Genomic DNA, 23,657 nt, shown 5'->3' with positions numbered 1-23,657 from the left:
CGAGTACTAAAATTGAGCATCGATCCGTGCATGCTTTTGCTTCTTTTTAAATATATCCTCTGTGTGCCATCCCCCTAGTCGATATATTTTCGTTTATATCGAATCCGTAGCCTGAACGATCGTGTAACGTCAAAGATATTCACGCCTGTCGTACGTTGTTACACAGCTGGTTAGCGAAACATCGCATCGAGTAAGATGTTTATACGCTGACTCATTTTTAATAAGTCGTTCCTGCGTAATTAATCGATGCATCATTAATAACGAATGGACTGCGGATGTTTATGCTTTTATGAACAATTGTAAACTGTACAGAATACAGAATATATATGTATATAAGATGCTGAGAGTATAATACTTAAAAAATTACTTAAAATTGGTAATTGTTTGCATATGTGAGTATTAGTAACTTTTACATTAAAGATAATAGTCAGTAATCGTAGAATATAAAAACGGTTCCGTCTATAAGATAAAAGATTAAGAGATTAAAGATAAGAGTAGCTATCTAAATATGTATTTTAATTGGAAATGAATCTCTATGTATGTATGATTCCGCTTTTTTAATTATATCCATAATGTAATTAATTATACCCATGTAAATTCGCATGAACATCCGTATTCCAACAGTAAATATCGCAAACCCTGGAAACATCAGAAGCGTGGCGTTACAAAGCATCGCCGTATGCGTATAAAATGAAACATGTAGAAGACATGACACTCTATCTAAAGGATATTATATTTTTCTACGAATCATCAGAAGAGGGATCAGTTTCTATGAATGTTTCAGTCCTCTTTCAACTCAAAATTCAACCAAAATGTTAAAACATTAAGAGCATCTGATGCTATTAACAAGGTATGTGTAGAAACACGACGAAGGGATCTGTCAGTGTGCAAAACCGAAATCATAGAGCCAGAGATATCGCACCAGTCTTCTCCTAAAATGTCTTCGTATCAGCCTTGCGTTCCTAGATAGCGTATTCGTTGATGTAGCTATAATTGTATATTCTACGATGTACAATTATTTGAACAGGGTAACATTTACACAGAAGTCGATAATCTCCGCTATGCTAACGATTAGCTACGCTAACAAGCGCCGATGTAACGTCGTAGGCTCTGGTACACTCGAATTCCGGCAAATAATAAATTAATCAGAATCTTGAAAACCAAATATGTACAGTTCGTTACAGAAATATCTGGTCCCCTGACCAATCTATAGTCAATTGTTGATATAATTGTTCTGTACTGTTCATAGACTATCGCTCTTATACAGGTCAAGAATATATGTACGTCGTATAATCGTGGATGAGGCAACTACGAGCTCCACCAAGTTTATGAAGATGTACGATTCACAGTTACTACAATAGCGATTCATGTCTATCTAACAACGTGATACGTACTTAAATATGCCGTTCGTATTCTGCCAACAACGAGTACATACGTACACATTTGCAGTCAGTGGACTCCATTGAATTTGGTGCAGAGTTTCTCGGTGCCCTTTAATTTTATAGGTCACCTTAGTTTCCGCGAACGTTTCGCGCGAGCAAGAAATAATCGTTGGTGGGCGTACACAATACCGTTCAAAAGTCTCAGTCCTATTTTTAATATCACTTTGATATCTGATCTATAACGTGCACTATAAATTGCATCCGCTCTTTAATAAAATCGTTAATACATCTGTAGTATATATTTCCCTTGCCGTATACGGTAAGAAGTGAAACAAATTATCACAAAATCATCGTACTTCAATTTTGGAGCAAAAACAATGTTACAAAGTTTGTAGAAATTGAAGTATTTGATGTGTATATATAGATGGAATTACTATATCAAATTGTTTATTTGATAACAACGATCGTATCTGTATAATGTAATACAACAGGTACTGGTATATAATTATATATAATAATATAATTGTACATATATTGAACATGTAAATACAATATATTATATATATATATATATATATATATATATATATTTCGCGAGCCAGTGTACATACGTTCAAGTTTTATCGCATAAAATGATATTTTAGCGAAAGTGTCTCTCGCAGTTCCCTGCAAGTCGCATGAAATCGAATGCACCTACGCAGCTGTTACCCTGCCAGCACACGGTTATTCACCAGGTGACTGTTAGATGTCGCGGTGAACGTGTTCGTGAGCAACGTAGCACCAGGAATCTCCGTTATCGGAAGAAACCAGACGCCAGTTGCACGAGGCAGAATGTAGAGCCGTTCTACCGTGATCCGGCTCGATTTAATGGAATCTTGAAAGCGTGGAATCACAAGTAGAAGCGAATGCTCACAGGGAGACACGAATTCATTTTCTGACCCGTGCAAATCATTCGGCGACTCTGCAATTATAATGCAGTAAAAGTTAATAGCGCTAGCGGAATAACGTATAATGCAACATCGACGCCCATTTCATTGGCGTTGAATTTACAAAGCTCTGAAAGATCAAAGAACCCGCTACGTTCTTATATAGTTGAACGAATGAATATTCAGTCCGATCCATTGACACACGTTGAGCATCGCGCGAATTTTATACATTTTGCTCTGGTCGTGAGAGTCAGTGGCGCGAGAAGAATTTTTATAACGTAAAAGAAAAATGTAGTTTGTCTGTTGGTGCAGAGTATTTGACTTTCTTGAAATTTCATACGATCCAGATGAAAGAAGAGATAGTAACAAGAACAGAATGCTGTTCGGATCAAGTTCTTGAAATCTCTTCTCGTAATTGCCATGTGAAGAATATATCAGATTAATAAGTACGTTATAGAAGCTGTTTACATAAATCAGAGATGCAAGAGGAATTTCTATGATTCCAAAAAGCTAGTTCATCGTATCTATACAACGCACTTAACTTTCTCCGAATTTCATAAAACTGTAAGATTTAGATGAGAGAAGAGATAGTAAAAAAAAATGAAGAGATACCGAGCAAATTCTTGATACCCTTCTTGGTAATTGCAATGCAAAGAATTTATTACAATGGTAAATACGCTGTACAAGTTTCTTGCATAGATCACAGATACAAGAAGAATTTCTACAATTTCAAGAAGATAGTTCATCGTATCTATACAAAGCGCTTAACTTTCTCCGAATTTCATAAAATTCTAAGATCTAGATAAAAGAGCAGGTAAATGGTACAGAGCACAAAAATGATATCGATCCTTTTGTTCTCGAAATTCCATCTTTTGCAGTGCCTGTCCAATAGAATTCAATGATATAAATTGCCAAAAAAAAAAAAAAAGGCACATTACTAAATCGAAATATCAAGACAATTCAGATCCCTAAATGGTTTAACCTGCAATTTCACAGTGGAACAGTTGCCTCCACCGAATTTAGAATCGATTTCCGCCGATTAAAGAGAGCGACGGCTGGAGGGAGTTTGTACTTAGATGGCACGTCCGTTTCTGGGTTGCTTTTTCGGAAACGAGCTCGCAACTTTTAATTGAACGCGTATCTCTGCGACTTTGTGGTCCGTAGAGCACGAAGGTAATTAATTTGTAGAAAGCGGGACCAATGGAGCCGAGTAGAGGTCAGCACACGTTGAGCGGAATAGACGAGGTCCACTGTAATCTCCGACGTGGCTCGAGCATCGGCCAAGTGGATTCCTATCTCTCTTTCCCTCTTTCTTTCTCTCTTTCTCTTCTCGTAGTCACTTCGCCGGTATTTCACGCTCGTGACACACCCACCGCTAGGTTGGTGTAAGTGCAGCCTAAACAATGCGTTTTCTCGCGATGCAGCGCCTCGTTCTATCCCAGCGTTGCCCAACCTGTCCACGTTGCGTCATGGAATCTTTGTCATTTTCGAGACGTAATCCTGCGTTATCTTTTGCAAATACAAGGGCGAGCCGTAATTCGTTGCACGGACGAGCTCAGACAGATACTGTGACTCGAGAGTAGCAAAACCGCGTTGGAGACTTGGCTCGGTGAAAATCGACGTTGAAAAGTTGTCGGTTACACGTCTGCTCGTTCCACTAATTCTCGATTAGACTGGAATGGACAACCGGCAGAAAGTTATTCTACGTGCGAAAATAAATTTAGAGCGTAGAATAGGATCTTTACGCTCAAGGCCTTGTTTCGAAGAAGTTTGAACGAGTTTGGCGAAGAAGTAGCATCGTCTAGTAGAACCTTTAGATTTGTTTAGATTTGAATAGTCATCGAATTTTTCCCCTTTTTTTTATATAATTTCTGTTTAACGTTTCGACGTTCGTACATCGTTTTATCGTAGAGTGGCTGATAATATTTCAAACGGTAGGTCGAGTTTTTCTTCGAGAAGTTTACGAAGTGGCGACTAAGACGCACAGCGTTGGGAAACGCTGCTTCGTTGGCTTTGGATTCCTCCCTTCTTCGTTCCTTTTCTCTTCCTTACGTCGTCTCTTCCCTCGCCTTTTCTTCCTGTCGTTGTCTTCTTGCGACCGAACGGTAGAAACGAATGGCACATCATCGCAAACACGAAGGAACTGTTTGCCCCGCTCTTTGCTTACGACCATGTTGTACTGGGCAAAGTATGATGTCACAAGTACAGTTCCCATTAGAAGGTCGAGATAACGGTCGAGATAACGAACGATTCCTTAATTCACGAATTTTCATCGTTCCCATTCACGCGTTTATTTCCAGTCGATAACAGCCAGATAGTCGCGATAAAGAGGAAACCGAAGAGACAAGAAGCAAGAACGCAGACAGAATCTCGGAACACTGTCGTTGACGATAGTCGCGGATATTTGTGGTAATAATTGCAATTACGTGCAATGTTCAGAAATTAATAAATTAATTTTTATAAATTTGTAAGTTAAAAATTCGTCAAATTTGTTTCAAATCCGTCAGGCTGAAACGAAACTAATAAATCTGCGAGATACAGAAACACGAGCAACTTGTCACGTTTCACTGTGTCCTGAAAGATGGACAAAAATGCTAGAAAGGTATAGCACGGTGCTGTTTTCTTTTCTGTTATCGACTGGTTTGCGACTGGTTATTCGACTGGACGATTTATTCTTTCTTTTCGACTCAAGAATAACGAAATTACATTGCACTCTCCATAATAACCGCCGTGTAACAAAGAAAGAAAAGAAGACGCGAGAAACTTGAAATTTGAAAAATACCAAGAATGTTGGATTACGTCGCCTCGTAATTGCGTCAGCGGGTCCCATTATGTACTATCCGATGTAAGGTATTTAATCGTCGATCCGTAACAGTCCGTAAAACGTTCGTTCCACTCAAAAGGTAAAACACTCGGGCAACTCGAAAGTCGAATAATAGCAAGAGATGCTATGATACGTCGTTTGATCCAAGGAGGGCAGCAGAAGCTCGCAGCTTAAAGCGATAATGAAAAAATCGAGTGGCTCTGTCGGTTATTGCGAAAAACGAGGAAAAAGGTGGGCCGTATTCGACCGGCGAAACGTCAACATCCGTCCGGTTGATAAATGAGAGATTTCGAAACAGGAAATTCGTCGCGCGGAAACAAGGGCCGCCATCTGTAGGGCTTTCAAAGGGTTTTAGCCGAGAAAACGAGCGAGCCAGCCAGTTTCCGTCCGCTACAGAAGAACTGGAACAGGAGTAGGTTAAATGGCGTGATCTATATCGAAAATCGGGCTTATATAACGCGGACTAAGGGAGAGGAGAGAAAAAATTGTGATCCAGTAGCTCAGTCCTCGGGGACGACCTTTAAAACCGATGGCTCGTGTCGACACGTTCAGCCAGAGAGACGAAATCACTGGTTTCCAGCCATTCACGCTGTATTCTCGTGTAAAAGTGGCTCGTGATGTCAATGGGCGCATTCATTCGCACCTGTATCTGTATCGTATAAAGTCTATGAATAACTGGAAGGTAATTTGCTTCGAGGAGAACGCGATTTTTCTCTTCCTTTCTACTTTGCGAGCACGAAAAATAATAATTTTCATTCGCGAGCAGAACTTCCCTCGGTGGACTGTTACAATTCTCTAAGCTGTTGCTTTGTTGCTACAGCGTTCGGACGATTGTTCGTATTTTGTTATATTGTTCGTAGTAAGCTGCCGCTTGCTTGAATACCGCCATGCGTATACCCATAAGAATCTAAATATTAGGTTGGCAACTAAGTGATTGCGGACTTTGTCAATAGATGGTATTGGCAAAACCCGCAATCACTTAGTTGCTAACCTAATATAATAGTTGATCGCAACGATGATCGAAGTATCTGAAGACTATAATGCGTATAAAAAAAAATGAAGCATCCGAAGACCAAGATATCCGTAAGAATTTACCTAATAATTAATTAATATCTATATATTACGTTGTTGCGTTAGTAATTTCTGTTCGCCAGAGTACTGTCCCTGATCATCGAAATGGAATCGCTCGAAATTCTCGATACATTCTTCGTCCATTTTAGTAAAAGATTAAGAGACACGAGCGAATTTTGGTATTCATATGTAATCGTGCCTAAACAAAAAGAAGTCTTTCCTTGAAGGAATATTTTCTCTATATATGCTCTTATATTCTTTAGTGGAATATTTTTGTGTAGATTCTTAACTCGGGATACCTAAATTGTATTTAAATATGAATTATACTTGCTCCTTGGAAAGGAATACTTTTCCGTAGATTATCCGTTTCGAGTACCTCGATATCGCTTATAATGAAATATAAATTATATTTTTCCGTCGATGCTTCTTATATTCCAGTGTCTTATATTCAAATATCGAAAATAGAAGATATAATTGATACTCGAATGTGAGGGATAAACGAAGAATCTAAGGAGGAGATCTAAGAATCTAAATCTAAGGAAAATGTAAGAAGCCTCGAAGGAGGAGGAATATTTTTCCGTATATTCTTCGTCTCAAGTACTTAAATATCATTTATATTCAAATATCAACTGCATTTTCTCCTTTAAGGGGAATATTTTTTCTCTTACACTCTCCCTATCTCTTCTTTCATCTACGTATCTTCTCTTCTTCTATTTATTCTCTGTATTCAAATCATCGCTTATAGTTCTTCCTTAAAGAGGAATATTATTTCATAGACTCTTCGTTCCAGATATCCAAATATCAACTGTGTACCATTATCTTCGCCGTGAGAAGAAAAATCCTCGAAAGAGTTGACTCTGCCATTCCCCTCCTATCTCTTCCATTTGCTCGAGTTTAATTCGATCGGAAAACATCGTTAGAAGAACTTTCGACACGTTATCCGACTCAACAACGTCTTTCACCGTGATGGCAACGCGAAAAACACATGGACGCTGCTTTCATTCTGGGCTAATCTCGTTTATAGAAGAAAGACTTTCTCGATGACAAGTACCCCGTGACCGAGTCTTCGATCCGCGGTCTGGTGGTATCCGTTAACCGAGCCACGGATATCGTTTTGCGATCACGAAATCGATATCGTGCCACGTCCGACACAGCGACGTCCACGTCCCGCCTCGTACAACATTTTTTCACGTCTCCAGTCCTCGCCAGATTTGCATTTGACGTAAATTCTCCAGTCGCCTTAAGAGGATCGTCTGTTACTTTTATCTCTATTCTCTTCTCTGCTTATCAATATTCTTCTGCGAAATGGATTTCCTTCGTTTTCCTGAATATCCGAGATTGCCAGAGATCAGCGAGAATCTCATTTAAATTCATTAAAATCGGCAAAGTGAATTGGAAGAAGAATTTCGTTGAAAGTTCTTGCTTTAACACTAGAACTACCACATCAGTCAGATCAACTGGTTTTACAATTTTATTTTAAAATTCCTACTTCGTGTTATATTTTTTCCCACAATGATGTAATGACTTTGGTAACGTTAACTAAAAGAATAATATAATGAATTTTATTTTGTTCTTTACGTATTCAAACTGAAAATAATTTTATATCAAGACTACTTATACCAATACCGGTTAAAATGACTGGTACTCGTCAAAGTGTAAAAGAGTCCTGCAATCTGTTTATCGAACCCAATTAACCAGTTTCCTCGTTTCGTACAACTTGCCACGCGTTTTTAAAATTTGTACCGCGTATCGTTCGATACGACGATATCAGTTATCAGGAAAATCGCGGATCGATCGCTAAATCGCTAGGTGCTAACGCTAGAAATACCACAGCAGTGAAAATGACTGGTTCTGCGATTTTATAAATGTGCCAACCCTCGTTTAGGGATCATTTTAGGGATCATCGTTAATAATACTAAAAATGTACTGCATAACATGGAATTCCTTCTGAAAGAAAGTAACAAATCAATAAATATAAAGATATTTTATTATTACGTATGTTTCAAAGACCAGTTATTTTCACTGGCTTTGGTAGAAATAGCTTCGTGTTAACTATCGGTAGTTGTAGCGTCAAGGGACGAAGCTCGTCGATCGGAGTTGAAGAAATTAGTCGTTCGGTTTAGCGTGGACGTTTGTGCATTTATGCGACATAGTGCAGGGTTTTTATTCGTGTTGCTCTTCTTCCTCAAAGAATGAAATTACGTTGATACGTTTTCATTTCACGTTTCTGCACATTTTTCAAGTAAAAGCGTGTACATTCGTTCTAGACATTTTTCAACTAAAAGCGACTGAAAAATCGTTGAAAATGGTAGAAAATCTGTCACCTTGTACGCGTTAACGAACGTATTATTTCGCTGTTCCTTTGACTCTTACGAGTCAGTTACGTTGATGAACGCGCGAAATTGCATAATCATCCGCAGTGTACGTGGTCATTAGTCGTGTTGCGTAAAATAGGCGTAGGAAAAGAGTCGTATCGAAGGAAAAATCAAGAGCCAGAAGGGACGAGTGCAGAGTGAGTCTAGGTCCGGTTCTCGTGGAGGCTCTCCGTGACACAGCCATGGAATACCGATTGCTCACTCTCCCATGGCGTTTCCTGTTCCGACCACGTATCCCGCTTTCAAAATACGAGCCACACAGAGGACGAAAGAGAATGAAAGAATATGAAAGAGGAGAGACAAAATGATCACTGGGGTTGGCTTCTATTTCCTGGATTTATTTTGTAATTTAAATTTACTCGGCAACTTTTATACTCACCATCGTTCGTTTGATTTTCGTTCTTTTACTTGGAACTTCATTTCGCTCGAGCAGCATCGAGATGACACTTATAAAGTTCCCGTTCTTCGCGTTCAACGCGCAAAAACTGTTCGAATTTATCTCAACTTGTGGAGTGTTTCGACAGCTCACATACGGGGTGTCCAGTTTTAATTTGTAAAGTAAGTTCATCGAGCAAAGCATATAATTGCTTCTCTGTCCAGGCTTTCGTGGCTCACATGGTATTCGATACTCATCCGCAGTTGTTCAATTTCCAGCTCGTTCCTATTCTATCATCCATTGCCCGAAGCTTTATATCTTCGTAACCGATGATATCTACATCGGCGTGTTTCTATCAAGCTAACGTAATACAAGTGGTAACGGAAGAACACGTTTGGTACATGGACTCGGCTATGAAACACGAAAGACGAAGGAAAATGAAATCAACGTTGAAGCGGCACTCCGAGGATCCTACGTGTTACATCGATGAAAAGTCTCAATTTATAAGACACAGAGTCTGAGCAGAATTAACGATCGTACAGAGAAATTTCATTATTATTTCATTCGTTTATTATCATTTTAGATGGAAATTATGACAATGTCCGTAACGTCCGGGGCACTTCAGGATCTCATAGCGAGCAATCAAGAGTTAAGCGAAAAAAGTCGAGTAAAGCAGAGTTATCCTTATGCCAAGTCGTATCATCCTGATCACAATGACCGTGTGTGTCACTGCGTGTCGAAATTTCGCAACACCATTTTTCGACGAAATTACCGAAGAACAAAGACGTATAATCCTACGCTAAAAACGAAGAAGCAAAGACGCTAAAATGGAGGAAAGAAAGAAAGGAGGAGAAAAATGGACGACTATTGTTCTCAGGCGTATTATGCGCGTCATTCCACGCCTTTTATTCGTCTGTGTTCATCGCCGCGCGAAGATCCGCATTTACTCGCCAAATACCGATCCAGGATATTCGTTTTTAAATCATCGTCGTCGTCGGCCCGCGTGGGATTACTCGGCCGACCTGCACAGCTCTGGAAAGCTCGATTAATTCCTTGCACTCGTTGACCTTTACTGGTCGCGATATGCAGTTGCGCTGGCCGATAAAAACAGCTTCCCCTTGAAACGTACGAAACGCGTTTTCACCACCCACTCGCTCCCAGAATTCGCTCTTCTTTTTATGTAACGGTACTCCTTTCTTTTTTTCTCTTTTTGTCATATGTACGAGTACGTTCTTGAAGTACTTTTTATAACGATAGTTCTATAGATTTTCCGGCTTATACGAATACGAGGCTCTCAGAAGCCAAATTGACCCACTTCACTTTTTATAAAGCGTTTGATTTCACATTATCCAGATACATAAAGCCACACGTACAGCTACGAAATGTTTTTGTACATACTGTTAGCCTGTAACGAGCCAGGCTTTTCATCAGGTTGCATAATTTATTCTCGTAAGAGCAAAGTTTCGTAGTCATAGGAGAGGCGCCGTGTAACGATGTAAAACTCAATGTAATATTTGCACTTGATTAATTAGTACGTAAACGTTGAGGTAAATATCGTAGAATGGTGTACAAATAATTTTTGTGGCCATCGTAATTAGCATTGAATTTCCGAACCCTCAGCCGCCACTTGTGTCAATTTGACACGCTTTCGAAAGAAGATTCTATTATTCGTTCGCTTATAGAACAATCTTCCCGAAACTTTCTGACTCTTTATCTATCGCTGTTCTTTTTATTCCTCGCGAAGAATGCGGAATTAATAATTAATTATTAATAATATTTATCTCGCCGTTTCATCGAGTCACACCGGTAGGATAAAATAAAGATAGCGAAACGCGTTAAAATTAGAATGAAAAATACCTGCTTTCGTAAATTTATCCGCCGTAAGAAGATAGCGATAAGGAATTGTAAATTGGAAGGAAATTAAAGAAGCATAATGTCTATGATTGTGTCGGTTCTTCGAAACTATTGCGTTTCAGCTGAACGTACAGTCTAGCGAGGCTGTGCCTTAAGTACAAGCTAATGCGAGACAGTTAAAGTAAACCATTATAGAAAATGAAAATCAAACGCGCTGTGAACTTGTTAACGAGATGTTTTTCCAATTACATTCTCGTCGCGTGTTATCGTAATAGTGTCAATGGCGAACGAATGTGCTTACGCACAATGTGCGTATATATAGACGCGAGAGAAAATTGTGAAGCGATGCAGCTCTCGAGACGTAGCGCGACGATAAGAAGCCTCGTTATCTTTATGGCTGGCTCGCGGCGTTGCTCGCGGGACGAGCCGATAATTTCGTTAAAATTTAACGTAAAAACTCGTTCTCTTCCTGTTACGAAGGGTGTGTATACCGGTGGGCACACGATCCGCTTGGCGCCAGACGAGAATCACCGTGTCTGCTATCGGATGCAGCGATTGCCTCTCGGCGAGGGCAGAGAAAATCGAGGTACGAGACGGGAAAACCCGTCCTCGGCTTCTGCCGGCGATTCACGGCACGTAGAAGATCATACGAACGTACGCCCGACACGTTATATCCGTGGCAAAGGTGGATACCATTAACCAGTTAGCTATTTTCGACCAGTATACTCGTCGTGAAGAAATACCAATATTTTCTGTTACGTAGACTATACTCGGTCGTGAGTAAGGAAAAAAAGGAGAAAGAAGGAAAACGATCATTTCATTACAACTTAATTCTGTGTTATAACAAACACACATACTCTGTGTTTGACCGGTATACTCGTCGTGAAGAAATGCCAATATTTTCTGTTATATCAAGTATACTCGTCCTGAGTAAGGAAAAAAGGAAAAAGAAGGAAAGCGATCATTTCATTACAACTTAATTCTGTGTTATAACAACCACACATACTCTGTGTTTGACAAGTATACTCGTCGTGGCTTACTTTTTGCGCCACCTTGTAGGTACACACTTTTCAAAGAGGTCGCAATCAGCTAACTGATTAAAGGATCCTTACTATCGGCTATTCTATTGTAACATTGTAAACATTGTTGTATTAAAATGTATTATATATCCTGTGTAATTACGTATACAGAGGATGAGTCATGCAGGATGAGCCACTGAAATATCTCTTTTAATTTTGGAGACAAGAAAAAGTGTTTGAAACAGAAGTTGTTCGTTTCCGACAACGAGCCGTTACACGAAGGTCCAAACTTTTTATCAGATGGACGTACTTAAAAGATTTACAGATTACATACGTTTTTCTTTTTTTGATGGAACAATGTATTTTTTCAACGCCTGCGGTTCTCAGGAGAATCTCAATGATCATCGGAGATCACTGAAAGTCACAGACTTTATATATGTAATAATGGATGAGAAATCATGCTAACGTTACTCAAACAAAATACTCTGTTCTCCTTTTGTTAACAGAACTGTTGACTCCTCCGATTTGAAATGTAAAAGTTCGTTGCTTAAACGTTTTTCGTTATCTAGAAAATTGAAAGAATCATCGAGGTAGCTCGTTTTGGGTAACTCAGCTTGGACATCGTATCTGCGTGTAAAATATCTTAAGATTTGTTTGTACGAGATCTGTCCACAAAGATCTGTCCATCTGTCTCTGTAACTGAGTGCTGTAGAGTAATTAATTATTAGCAATTATACAGTACTTAGAGTCGATGTACAAAGTATGGCCTCGTCGTTTACGGGGTACCTTAATGAGCGATCCTACAAAGCGTATGACTCTCCGGATGGTTAGCCAGCAACGGCACTTCAATTTGTACGAGTGGAAAATGAGGAATATCGCGAGTTACATCTGACGATGACCGAGAAACGAAGAACGTGGACGAAGAGATATGGAAATCGTGCAGGACAATTTGAAATCGATTAGAAGCAAAGCTGAAACGTTCAAACAAGTCGTTATAGGCGATGAATCATGGGTCTATGGCTACGACCCTGAGACCAAATTCCAAACTTCGGTCATTGTGAAACGCCATGATTTTCCACTCGTACGAGGTACGTCGAACGAATAAATAGACCTCGGATTTTTATGCAATTTCGCAACTTCGTCCACGTAACTGGCGTGATGCGACCTACGTAGAAAGTTATTTCTCCTATTAACCAGTTGGTTAACTACGGAATTTAGTTTTGCAAATCTCTCGTGGGCTGCGCAAATAAAACAGGCGATGATGAGTTTACGCGTCAAACACCGGCGAAATGCTCGTGTTGTAAATTTTCCAACGAAATTAAAGCGAAACGACGATGGCTTACATTTTTATGGTTACATAAAATTTCAAAATTCCAGCAAAATTATAAAATCCATAAACAAGAAAAATGGACGAACCATGTAAGAGATTCGGTGGGTCTTTTCAGTGTGGAATTCTTCGAAACATAGTACGAACACATTTTCGAAATGAATTTCCTTCTGACGATATAAATTTGGACAAACGTTCTCCACGAGAGGCGTAGGTTTTGCAGCGGTTGCTGTGCAACGACATAGTTTTGCACTTGCAACTCGTAGTCGGTCGACCAACTTTCCAAGTTCGGGTATGTGGAATTTGTCCCGTAATTTGTCCGACACGTCCGACCAAAAAATTGAATCGTATTATATGTGTTATATTATATTCCAATCGTTATCGAGGATACAGCGACATACGCGTGAAAATATCCATCCATTTTGTAGAGAAACAAGATTACGCAAACAATTCCAACATTCCCGATATAACGTGAAAATAATCAACTCGGTTTGTAAAAATTGTTAATTAAACAATGCACGGGGAATAACCGATATACCAAAGAGAATAATCAAATTCTTCCTCATAAAATACATAGCAGTTTTATTGGCAATAGTAACGTGCCAAATTTCTATCGCTTCTTACTACAATTTCAATTCTTTATGGTAAATGGTAATTTTTATTTCATACTCGTCAAACGCACCGAAATACACTTTCAGTTTGACGTGTATACTCGTCGAACGAAGTTAACTGGTTAAAACGTTACGGGTGTTTCTTTCCCGTATTTCTTACGTTCTTAAGCGTCGCGCGAATTCTGTACATTTTCCCGCTTTTCGAAAGAAACGCAGGAAAGTCCAGGGTCTAACAGTTAATCGAGTAAACGCGAACGAACTTATCGTTCGACCTGGCAGAGTCTGGCCAACGATTTCACGTGCCATACGAGCGAAATAGCGAAATAAAGATAGAATTTCAAGTACAGTTTACCATCGAACCACGTGGTTCGAAGAGAAAATTGTCGCAGCTCGAGGATGCCGACGTAGCTGACTCGACGATCCGAGGTACGCGATTTCGCTCGTTGTATCTCGTCTTCTCCGACCGAAACTTTCTCATTCTGGGAACTTTGAAACACGTTGGAAAACGATCGTCGAGCGGAAAGAGCGGCGAACGAGGGACTTTTGGCAGCGAAGCCGCGGGCGTCCGCGTAGTTGCGCTCGTCAGGAGCCGATTTTAGGGGCTAAACGTCGGCGAGAGGAGAAAAAGCGGCGTATTTTGATGCGCGCGCGAGCCGGCCTGCGCCTATACGCGGCGAGTACTCGTACTCGAGAGTGCACGAGTGCTCGTTCACTGCACTCTCTCGCCGGCTCCAGGAAAGTGGTTTGGACCGTTAAAGCGGCGCTTTCGTTCCGCGCCTGGCCAACTACGAAACTTCCAATCCAGTGTTTTCGTACCTTTCCTCTTTCAAAAACTTAATCTCGCCCGTTTGTCACCATCTTCCTCTGCTACGAGTGATCTTCGTTGCTTTAATCTTGCTCGCGTCGTTCTCCGCGCCTGAGAAGAAATCGCATAATTTACGAACGCATGTCAGATCGTATTATCGAATTGCGCACATACTTTTAAGTGTTATTTGGTTGGATACATATAACTATTGTTTGAACTAGTATCGTGCTAAATAACTGTTTGTGCTAATTAATTCTCAACTATCGCTTTTATCGGTATCTACTAACTACGTAACGAGAGATAAGATCGGAGACGAAAATCGGAGATTGAAGAGCGTGTCTTACACGTTGCCTATGATTTCAGTGTCGAGATACTCGCGCATGCTACAGTTTTATATATGTCGAGTTCTCTTTTGGAATCATCGTTTGGATCGGCCATTGTTGTTATACAATATAGATGATATTTACTAGAACAAATATGATTACAGAATTTGACAAGTAACCGTGGCGATTAGATAGTCGAGATGCTAATGACAATGGTCTTAGGTTCGATAACGAATACACGGCCAACGGGATAACAAATGCGCTTTCTTGCAAAGTCTAAGTCGAATTCGACTTACTTGTGCACGATTCAAGTGTAACTAAACTTACTTGTCCACGGTGCACGTAGAAGTCAATTTACTAGTATCAGACCAAGTGGAACTGCACTTATATTCTCTTCTCTGTACCTCTCTGTATCCCTCGGGTTAAATATATCTTTTAAAAGGGAGCTGTACAACTACTCCATACCTCTGTTAGGTAAAAATGTCCATCCTGTGGCTACGTTTAGCGACCGGAGTGTCACTTTGAGTCCAAGCCTACTGTCATAAATCTCGGGCAAACATAATCGGATTGAATCATAAACAAGTACTTCTAAGTTTATTGGAGTACAGGTATTATTATTTAAGTACAGCTATAATAAAAAATCTAGACTAAAGTATTGGGCATCTTGCCAAAAATTCCAAAAGGAAGGACCCCGTGTTCTTTTATCTCCTACATATAAATTTTCTTTTTATTATTAAATTTGTACTTTAGAATTAGCTGAGTTAGAAGCTTAATTGCTAAATCGACACGTGGATGGCCACTCTCAGCGAGATACTATCTTCGACTTTGTCTATTTTATTTCTTTAGTGACGTCAATAGAGTGTTTTCTCTTCGGTCTTCTTTTTATCAGAGTGTTTTATGCGTATCAAATAAGAAAGAAACGACGGACGACGGACTATCGTATTAGGCGAATAACGCGCCACGTATCTTCTTGTATTTTCCACTTGAATTCGTATCGCGTACGCGTATCTTGGTGTCTAACTAGCCTAAAGCAAACCCTGGCGGGTAAACTAAAAGCTGGGATGATCCTGTCGGCGAGTGTTTGAAACTTCGCGTAATGCGATTAACGAGAGACGAGTTATATGTATGCAACAACTTTCAGCGTTCTTGGAGATTCAATTAGCCAGGCTGGTTATAGGCGCACGTGACGCACATGGCGCACGTGCTGTGGCTGCGTATCGATCAACGCATATTCACAGAGCACGACAGAACCGCGACAGATACGGTAGAAACACTCTGTACACCGTCTATTTACGGAATTGTCTACGCAGTGTTGGGCCACGCCGAGGACAACGCAAATGGATCGCGATTCCGCTTCCATTCTTATCAACCGTACGCTATACGCCTACAGGCTGCCTCAAAAGATTGGCGCCGAGCTTTAAGATACATTGTATGATACTATAGATAAATTATATTACACAGAATGTCTCTAGTAACTGGAACAGGCTATAAAACTTTGTTCCAAGCGAAGTTAAGATATATTGTATCATATTATATGGGGTGTCTCCAGCAACTGGCATAGAATATAGAACTGTGTTGCAAGTGAAATTAAGATGTATTATACTATAGATGTGTTATATTATGTCATATATATTGTACTATGCTATAGATATATTATACAAGATATATTACATTATAAAGGGTGTCTGTAATAACTGAGACAGGTTATAGGACTTTGTTGCAAGTGAAGCTAAGATATATTATATCATACTATAGATATATTCTATCATATCATGTATATTATACCATGTTATAGATATATTATGTCATACAGGGTGTCTCTAGTAACTGGGGCAGACTATAGGACTTTGTTGCAAGTGAAGTTAAGATATATTCTATTATATCATATATATTATACTATGTTATAGATATAATATACAGGGTATCTCAAGTAACTGGGACAGGCTATAGAACTCTGTTGCAAGTGAAGTTAAGATATATTGTATTATATTATACGGGGTGTCTCTAGTAACTGGCGCAGGCTATGTAGCTCTGTTGGAAGCAAAGTTAGAGAAAAATCGTAGAGGAAAACTTTCCACTGTTTAACGCGATTTATCGTATTACCGTACTCGCGCGGATGCTTTAGTACACTGCAGTTGCAGAGTGCAGATACACTTTTTCATTTAAACGAAACTATATAATTCGCTTGTAAAGCATTCGATGTACTTTACCGTTCCAACGTGATATAAAAATGTATCATGGTAAATAGTTGGAGAAAGTAATTACTTTGAAAGATGTTGTAATTTTGTAAAACTTCGCGGATGAGAAAGAAGGAGAAAATCAACCCGCAATACTTGTGCCTCTGATTCTTCTGCCTTCCATGCGCAAAATTTCTCGCCATTGAAATCGAAATAACTTTTAAAGTGGTTTCAGCTTTTTTTGGCTCGAGTAACATAATATCTTTCTGTAAACGATAAAAACTTGCATCGACTGCTTTATAAATAATTATAAAGTTTCATTTGAGAAAAGAATACAGTTTCACCGTTGCATCCGCGAGAAAATTACGATAGAGGCTGTTAAACAGTGAAAATTTTTCCTTTTCTCTTTTCTTTGTTATATTCATTATATTTCGTGTTTAATCGCGATACAAGGACATTTGCGATTATTTTATGTACATCTACTCTTACGATATCTCTGAATAAGATTAGATGCTACTTATCATTTCTACGATAACTTCGTTTTCCTTTCGTTTTTCACGGTCCAGCAAAATCGACGCAGCAGAACGCCGATTTGCAAAATTTTCCTCTACGATCTTTTCCCAATTTCACTTGCAACAGGGTCATAGCCTGTCCCAGTTACCAGAAACGCTCTGTATAGTACGTGATATATATCGTGCGCCTAAATTCACGGTACGAGCGAATCTCAGGCAGCTTGTCTGACTGAAAACGATACAAGCTTCAAGAATAACAAAACTACGCTTTATTCTCGAGAGACTGCAGCTTGAAAACTCTTGTACCCAACTAATTCTCGACTAGATAGGAATGGATAATTCGTCGTTGCACTTCTCCACTGTTTTACCTACATTAGTTCGTAAACTGAGGAAATCGAGTCCCGATAGAATAAAGTTTATAAAGTTGAATATTATCGTGAGGAGTTTGGACTTAAAACAACCGAACATTTCTCGCTATCCGACCGTACAACTTCCACCGTATTGTCACCAACGAGACGTACATACGTGCGTCGATTAATTATACTCTTTTCCTTAACCTTTTCGCTTCGAGTGCCGCTTATAGGCGGCGCCCGCGAGATGACCCGTGGGTACGAATATGCGACGAATCCTGATTTCGGCACCCCATATATCGAGCATACACCAGTGCCATCTGTAGTCAGTAATATATTTTTTCGTTATCGGCAGAACATTTTCTGTTGATCTTATTAATATATTGGATTAATCACTTCTTAAAAAATTACTCATTGTAGAAACAACGTCAGAATGTTTTACGCAATATATTTCAAACATCCAAACCTCGTATACTGTGTCGTGCTAAAAAATCTGTTAGTGAAACGATACTTCATATACGGTTCTTACAAGAATTACTGTTATTTAAGACTTAGGAAAACGTATATACAGCAACCATGCACACTGTGCGCATTTCTGGCGCAGGCTTCTGTTCAGTGACAGTACTTCGGCGGATTGGACTGCCGAAGCGAAAGGGTTAAAATAGTTGGATCAGTTAAGAACAATTAGGTTGGTAACTAAGTGATTGCGGGTTTTGCCAATACCACCTAATGACAAAATCCGCAATCACTTAGTTGCCAACCTATTATATTTGCTCCTCAATTTTTCATTTTCTATAATCAACATACCAGAGAACAAATACGGGGAATTGGAAAATAATCAGATATTTTGACACGTGTGAGTTATGTGTTTTTTTGTGAGTTAGATGTGTCAATACCGCCTAGTGACAAAATCCGCAATCACGTAGTTGCCAACCCAATAGATCGACGATGAATTGGCAATGGGAGGTCGCGCTACACGCGAAGAAAGGTATGAAACGCGGAATAAAATTTATTCTTGCTATCGAGAGAAACACAGCCAATGTATAAAAATGAACATTTTTCACTGCAAATGTTCAGATGCCGGATACTCTGCTGCCGTATACAACGTAGCTTCGTACGAGACTAGCCTCAGGTAAAGACGATTGTTTTACAGAGATGACAGAAGCTTGATTTTCAATCGACGATTACCGATTGTTTGCGACGTGATTTTATAGGGAAAAAAGAGGAAAAGAAGGAACGAGAGGCGAACGAGGAATAAGTGGATCAACGGAAGAGCGACGGATCGTGAGACAGAATCGAATAATGGAGCGTGGAAGGTTGACAGAACGGTCGTTAATCAAAGCGATTAATCGAATGTCACGGAACACGTCCGTCGCTGAATTCCACGGCTTAGAGAACGGTACTTGAACGGCCTGTACATTGCACAATACTTTCCAATCTTCGGCCATAATGAGCCGCAACAACGCGCCACCTGCGAAATGGAGCATTTTATCCGCGTTTCCTCTCCTCTTTTCCTCCTACAACTGAATCGTGACGGCAATCCGGTGTCCTCTGTATATTCCTTTAGACTATGGCCGCGTCTGCATGACTCAAGGTTCAGCCTCGTATCGATTAAAAACCAAAAGAACGCACGTAATTACGTTTGCACGCGAAATCGATCGAGCATTTATTCGAGTCACTGCCATGTTGTAATATTAATCGAGCACGTCCACGGTTCGTTATTTTATTCTTGCGATCTCGTTTGAAACAATCGCTTTGGAAATGCAGACGAAGAAAAATGATTTTATATTGGTTTGGCAACTAAGTGATTGCAGGTTTTTACATTAGGTGGTAATGACAAAATCCGCAATCACATAGTTGCCAACCTATTATATTTGCTCCTCGATTTTTCATTTTTTATAATCAGCACACCAGAATATAAATATGGGGAATTAGAAAATAATCAAATATTTTGACACTTGTGAGTTGGATGTTTTTTGTCAGTTAGGTGTGCCAATACCACCTAGTGACAAAATCTGTAATCACATAGTTACCAACCTATTATATTTGCTCCTCTATTTTTCATTTTTTATAATCAGCACACCAGAATATAAATATGGGGAATTAGAAAATAATCAAATATTTTGACACTTGTGAGTTGGATGTTTTTTGTCAGTTAGGTGTGCCAATACCACCTAGTGACAAAATCTGTAATCACATAGTTACCAACCTATTATATTTGCTCCTCTATTTTTCATTTTTTATAATCAACACACCAGAATATAAATATGGGGAATTAGAAAATAATCAAATATTTTGACACTTGTGAGTTGGATGTTTTTTGTCAGTTAGGTGTGCCAATACCACCTAGTGACAAAATCTGTAATCACATAGTTACCAACCTATTATATTTGCTCCTCTATTTTTCATTTTTTATAATCAGCACACCAGAGAATAAAAATGGGGAATTGGAAAATAATCAAATATTTTAACACTTATGAGTTAGGTGATCATCAGTTAATTGCCAATAAGGATTTGAATACGCAGGTTCCAGCGTGCTTGATAAATTTTCAAACTCGATTCTCTCGAGAACTGAACCTTAAACGAAACAATTTTATTACATATTTTGCTGTTATTCTTTCGTAATTTATTATTCCACCGCATACTGTATATTATCGTAAATCGTTGGAAAATCGTCGCAACTTTTACGAGACGAAATCGAGAAACATAGGAAAGGTGGAGTGTATCGGTCTGATTTCTGAGAAGCTTCATCAATCTGCTATCTGGTGATAGCTTGGCTATGAAAAAACGTAATACACATTACGACGAGAATCGTGAACAGAATACAAGGTACACTTTGATGCAACATTTTTCACCAACGCAGACTGTTATGGAAATCATGGCACGAAGATAACAGCAAACTCGATTCACCATCAACGTCATTCCATTTCCTCCGTTTTCGTCGTTCCGTTTCGTTCGAACGTAGTGTACTTTACAGCCTATTTATTTGGCAACTAAGTGATTGCGCATTTTGTCAATACCATCTAATGACAAAATCCGCAATCACTTAGTTGCCAAGCCAATCGAACGCTCGCAATTGAGCTGAAAAATAAGCGAACAAATAGTGGAAGCAGATATCGATGAAATTTAATCTAATTAGTAGAGTCGTTACACGCGTAGATTTTATCGATTATCTGTATCTTTATCGTACATAGCTTATCTACTGAATAATTGAAATAAATATTTACATTTTCATGTATTTAATTCAACTTCGTTCACATACTTACTCTACCTGTTCTACCTGTTCACATTTTTCTTCACAGCTACGTTTCAATTGCATTTATCGGAAAGATACTTCGGTCGATAGCCGATCAATTGAACTCGTTGTTGGTCGAATTCTCCGAATCCAAACGTGAGCTCCAATTGTACGAAAGATAATAAATAGATAAATGAGAAAAATTGGAAAGCCCCTATTATACGAACTCCAATTATACAGAGTGGTCCGTAACTGGTGCTGCAATTGCATTATACAGGGTGACTGTAGGAGAAAAAATTGGACGTAAACGTGGAATGAAATTCGTTGGGAAGATAATCGAGTTTGAGAATTTGCCAAGTATACTTAACGCTAGAACTATCGATAGTTGACACGAAACTATCTCTATCAAAGCCAGTGAAAATGAGTGGTCTTTAAGAAATACATAATGATAGAATATTTTTATATTTATTGATTTATTACTTTCCGTTGAAGTGGTCACCACTTCTAACAAAACTATACATCTGGTCTTTTAAATTTTCTCAAGCACTGAAGCCATCGACAACGAATAGACAAAAGACTGGGACGAAAACAGACCATAAACAGTAGACAGACGACGTTGGCTTGGACCAGCTCAAATTGTATTTCTACTTATTATTACACTTCACTATTAAAATACATTTTCTACCTTACAATTTATCCACGCGTTTCTCTCTTTATACACCGAATAACCTCAACACTTTCTTACAGAAGGAATTCCATGTTGTGCAGTACATTTTTAGTATTATTAACGATGATCCCTAAAATGATCCCTAAACGAGGGTTGGCACATTTATAAAATCGCAGAACCAGTCATTTTCACTGGTGTGGTATTTCCAGCGTTAGCATCTAGCGATCTAGCGATCGATCCGCGATTTTCCCGATAACTGATATCGTCGTATCGAACGATACGCAGTACAAATTTTAAAAACGTGTGGCAAGTTGTACGAAACGAGGAAACTGGTTAATTGGGGTTCGATAAACAGATTGCAGGACCCTTTTACACTTTGACGAGTGCCAGTCATTTTGACTGCTATTGGTATAAGTAGCCTTGATGCAAAGTTATTTTGAGTTTGAATACGTAAAGAACAAAATAAAATTCATTATATTATTCTTTTAGTTATCGTTACCAAAGTCATTACATCATTGTGGAAAAAGATATAACACGAAGTATTAGGAATTTTAAAATAGAATTGTAAAACCAGTCGATCTGACTGATGTGGTAGTTCTAACGTTAAATCCGGCTTGTTCCTAACTGAACGAGAGCGAATAATCGACAGATGGTTGAGCTACGCGTGAAAACAAGCGACAAAAGTAAAGTGAAATTCTTTCGTAAGATACCTGTTCTCTGAGACAGATAAATTTGCAAATGCCAACTTCATCTTCCTCAAAACGACGACTTAAATTTTATTCTACAACTTTTTCACAATTTCCACTTATCTTCGCACGTGTACAGGTCTGCAACCGATCGCTTGCTCGTACCTAGCCAATTAGTTCGACTACGATTGGTTCCGTTATACTTGGACTATTCCTTTTTCTTTTTCTTTTTATTTGATAGAATTTTTACAATCAATTCTCATCGACGATTATAAATAAATTATTTTGGCGTTAATTATTTTAACTCGGATTATAAGTGTTTATAGTACGTTTGATTCTAGTTGGACTATCGAAACTCGATTTTACAGGTCACCCTGTATAAAGCGTTTGCCCTGCGACAAGTTCAGACGAACGGAGTTCCACTGCACTCGATTGGCCTCGCCTAGGTTTATTAAAATATCGAGAAACGTTGATGCGGAGGAACCAACGATCGCGCGGATCCACATTCGGCTTTCGCCTGTCGGAAGCTCGGTTCGGCGATGATTCTCGAGCGATCGATCTTCCGATTGCGAAAGGAATCTCGTTGTGGAGAAAAATAGGTCGAGCGCGTTCAAAGCCTTCTTCTTGCTTTTTTCAATTCGATTCGCGTCGATTCTACTTGCAGCGAACGTAATCCAGCGACGATTCGATGCTACTCACGTTCAAGTCAGAGCCACTGACCTATTGTCAAGGTTGCAATGGCCGTGCTAATTGAAAGTTCGTTATACGATGTTGAATCGGCGCCACGTTAATTCCCTCGGGCCATCGGTTTACCGAAAATTAAGGAAAACCGGGAACGTTCGCGGATAGACGTGGCCCTGTTCCTTAAGTGGCAACTTAATTTTCCAGCAAATGGATGAATCTCGAGGGGAAGGTTTCGCGTTACGGAACTAGCAAGATAGAATGGCACATCGTTAGTTGTGCAATGCTTCGACGAGATTATCAAAATTAAACGCGTAATTTGTGTATCTGTGTATTTTCTATTTGAATGTTCGTATTTCCATATTTTCTATGCTTCTCGTATCTTCTATATCTCTTTACATCTTCTATGGCTGTTGTTCTATCGTACGCTCTATGTGTACGTATTTCTTTCTAAGA

General features: G+C 39.2%; 1 protein-coding gene and 2 long non-coding RNA genes across 8 annotated transcripts in view; 2 read left to right on the top strand and 1 right to left on the bottom strand.

Moving 5' to 3' along the window:
• Window positions 1–23,657, top strand: part of LOC126917434 (protein PALS1) — a 129,515-nt gene that overhangs the window by 35,533 nt on the left and 70,325 nt on the right. The gene's annotated exons all lie outside the window — the stretch shown is intronic.
• Window positions 6–21,786, top strand: LOC126917442 (uncharacterized). The gene is made up of 3 exons (XR_007710945.1): window positions 6–18,920; window positions 19,010–19,064; window positions 19,147–21,786. It is a non-coding gene; the product is annotated as an uncharacterized LOC126917442 (long non-coding RNA).
• Window positions 14,586–15,369, bottom strand: LOC126917448 (uncharacterized). Its single transcript, XR_007710955.1, has 3 exons — window positions 15,221–15,369; window positions 14,858–15,036; window positions 14,586–14,681 (listed from the first exon to the last, which is right to left on the bottom strand). It is a non-coding gene; the product is annotated as an uncharacterized LOC126917448 (long non-coding RNA).

Source organism: Bombus affinis, chromosome 6 (assembly GCF_024516045.1).
Source record: "Bombus affinis isolate iyBomAffi1 chromosome 6, iyBomAffi1.2, whole genome shotgun sequence".
Taxonomy (NCBI): Eukaryota; Metazoa; Arthropoda; class Insecta; order Hymenoptera; family Apidae; genus Bombus; species Bombus affinis.
This window is presented reverse-complemented; position numbering and strand designations above follow the sequence as displayed.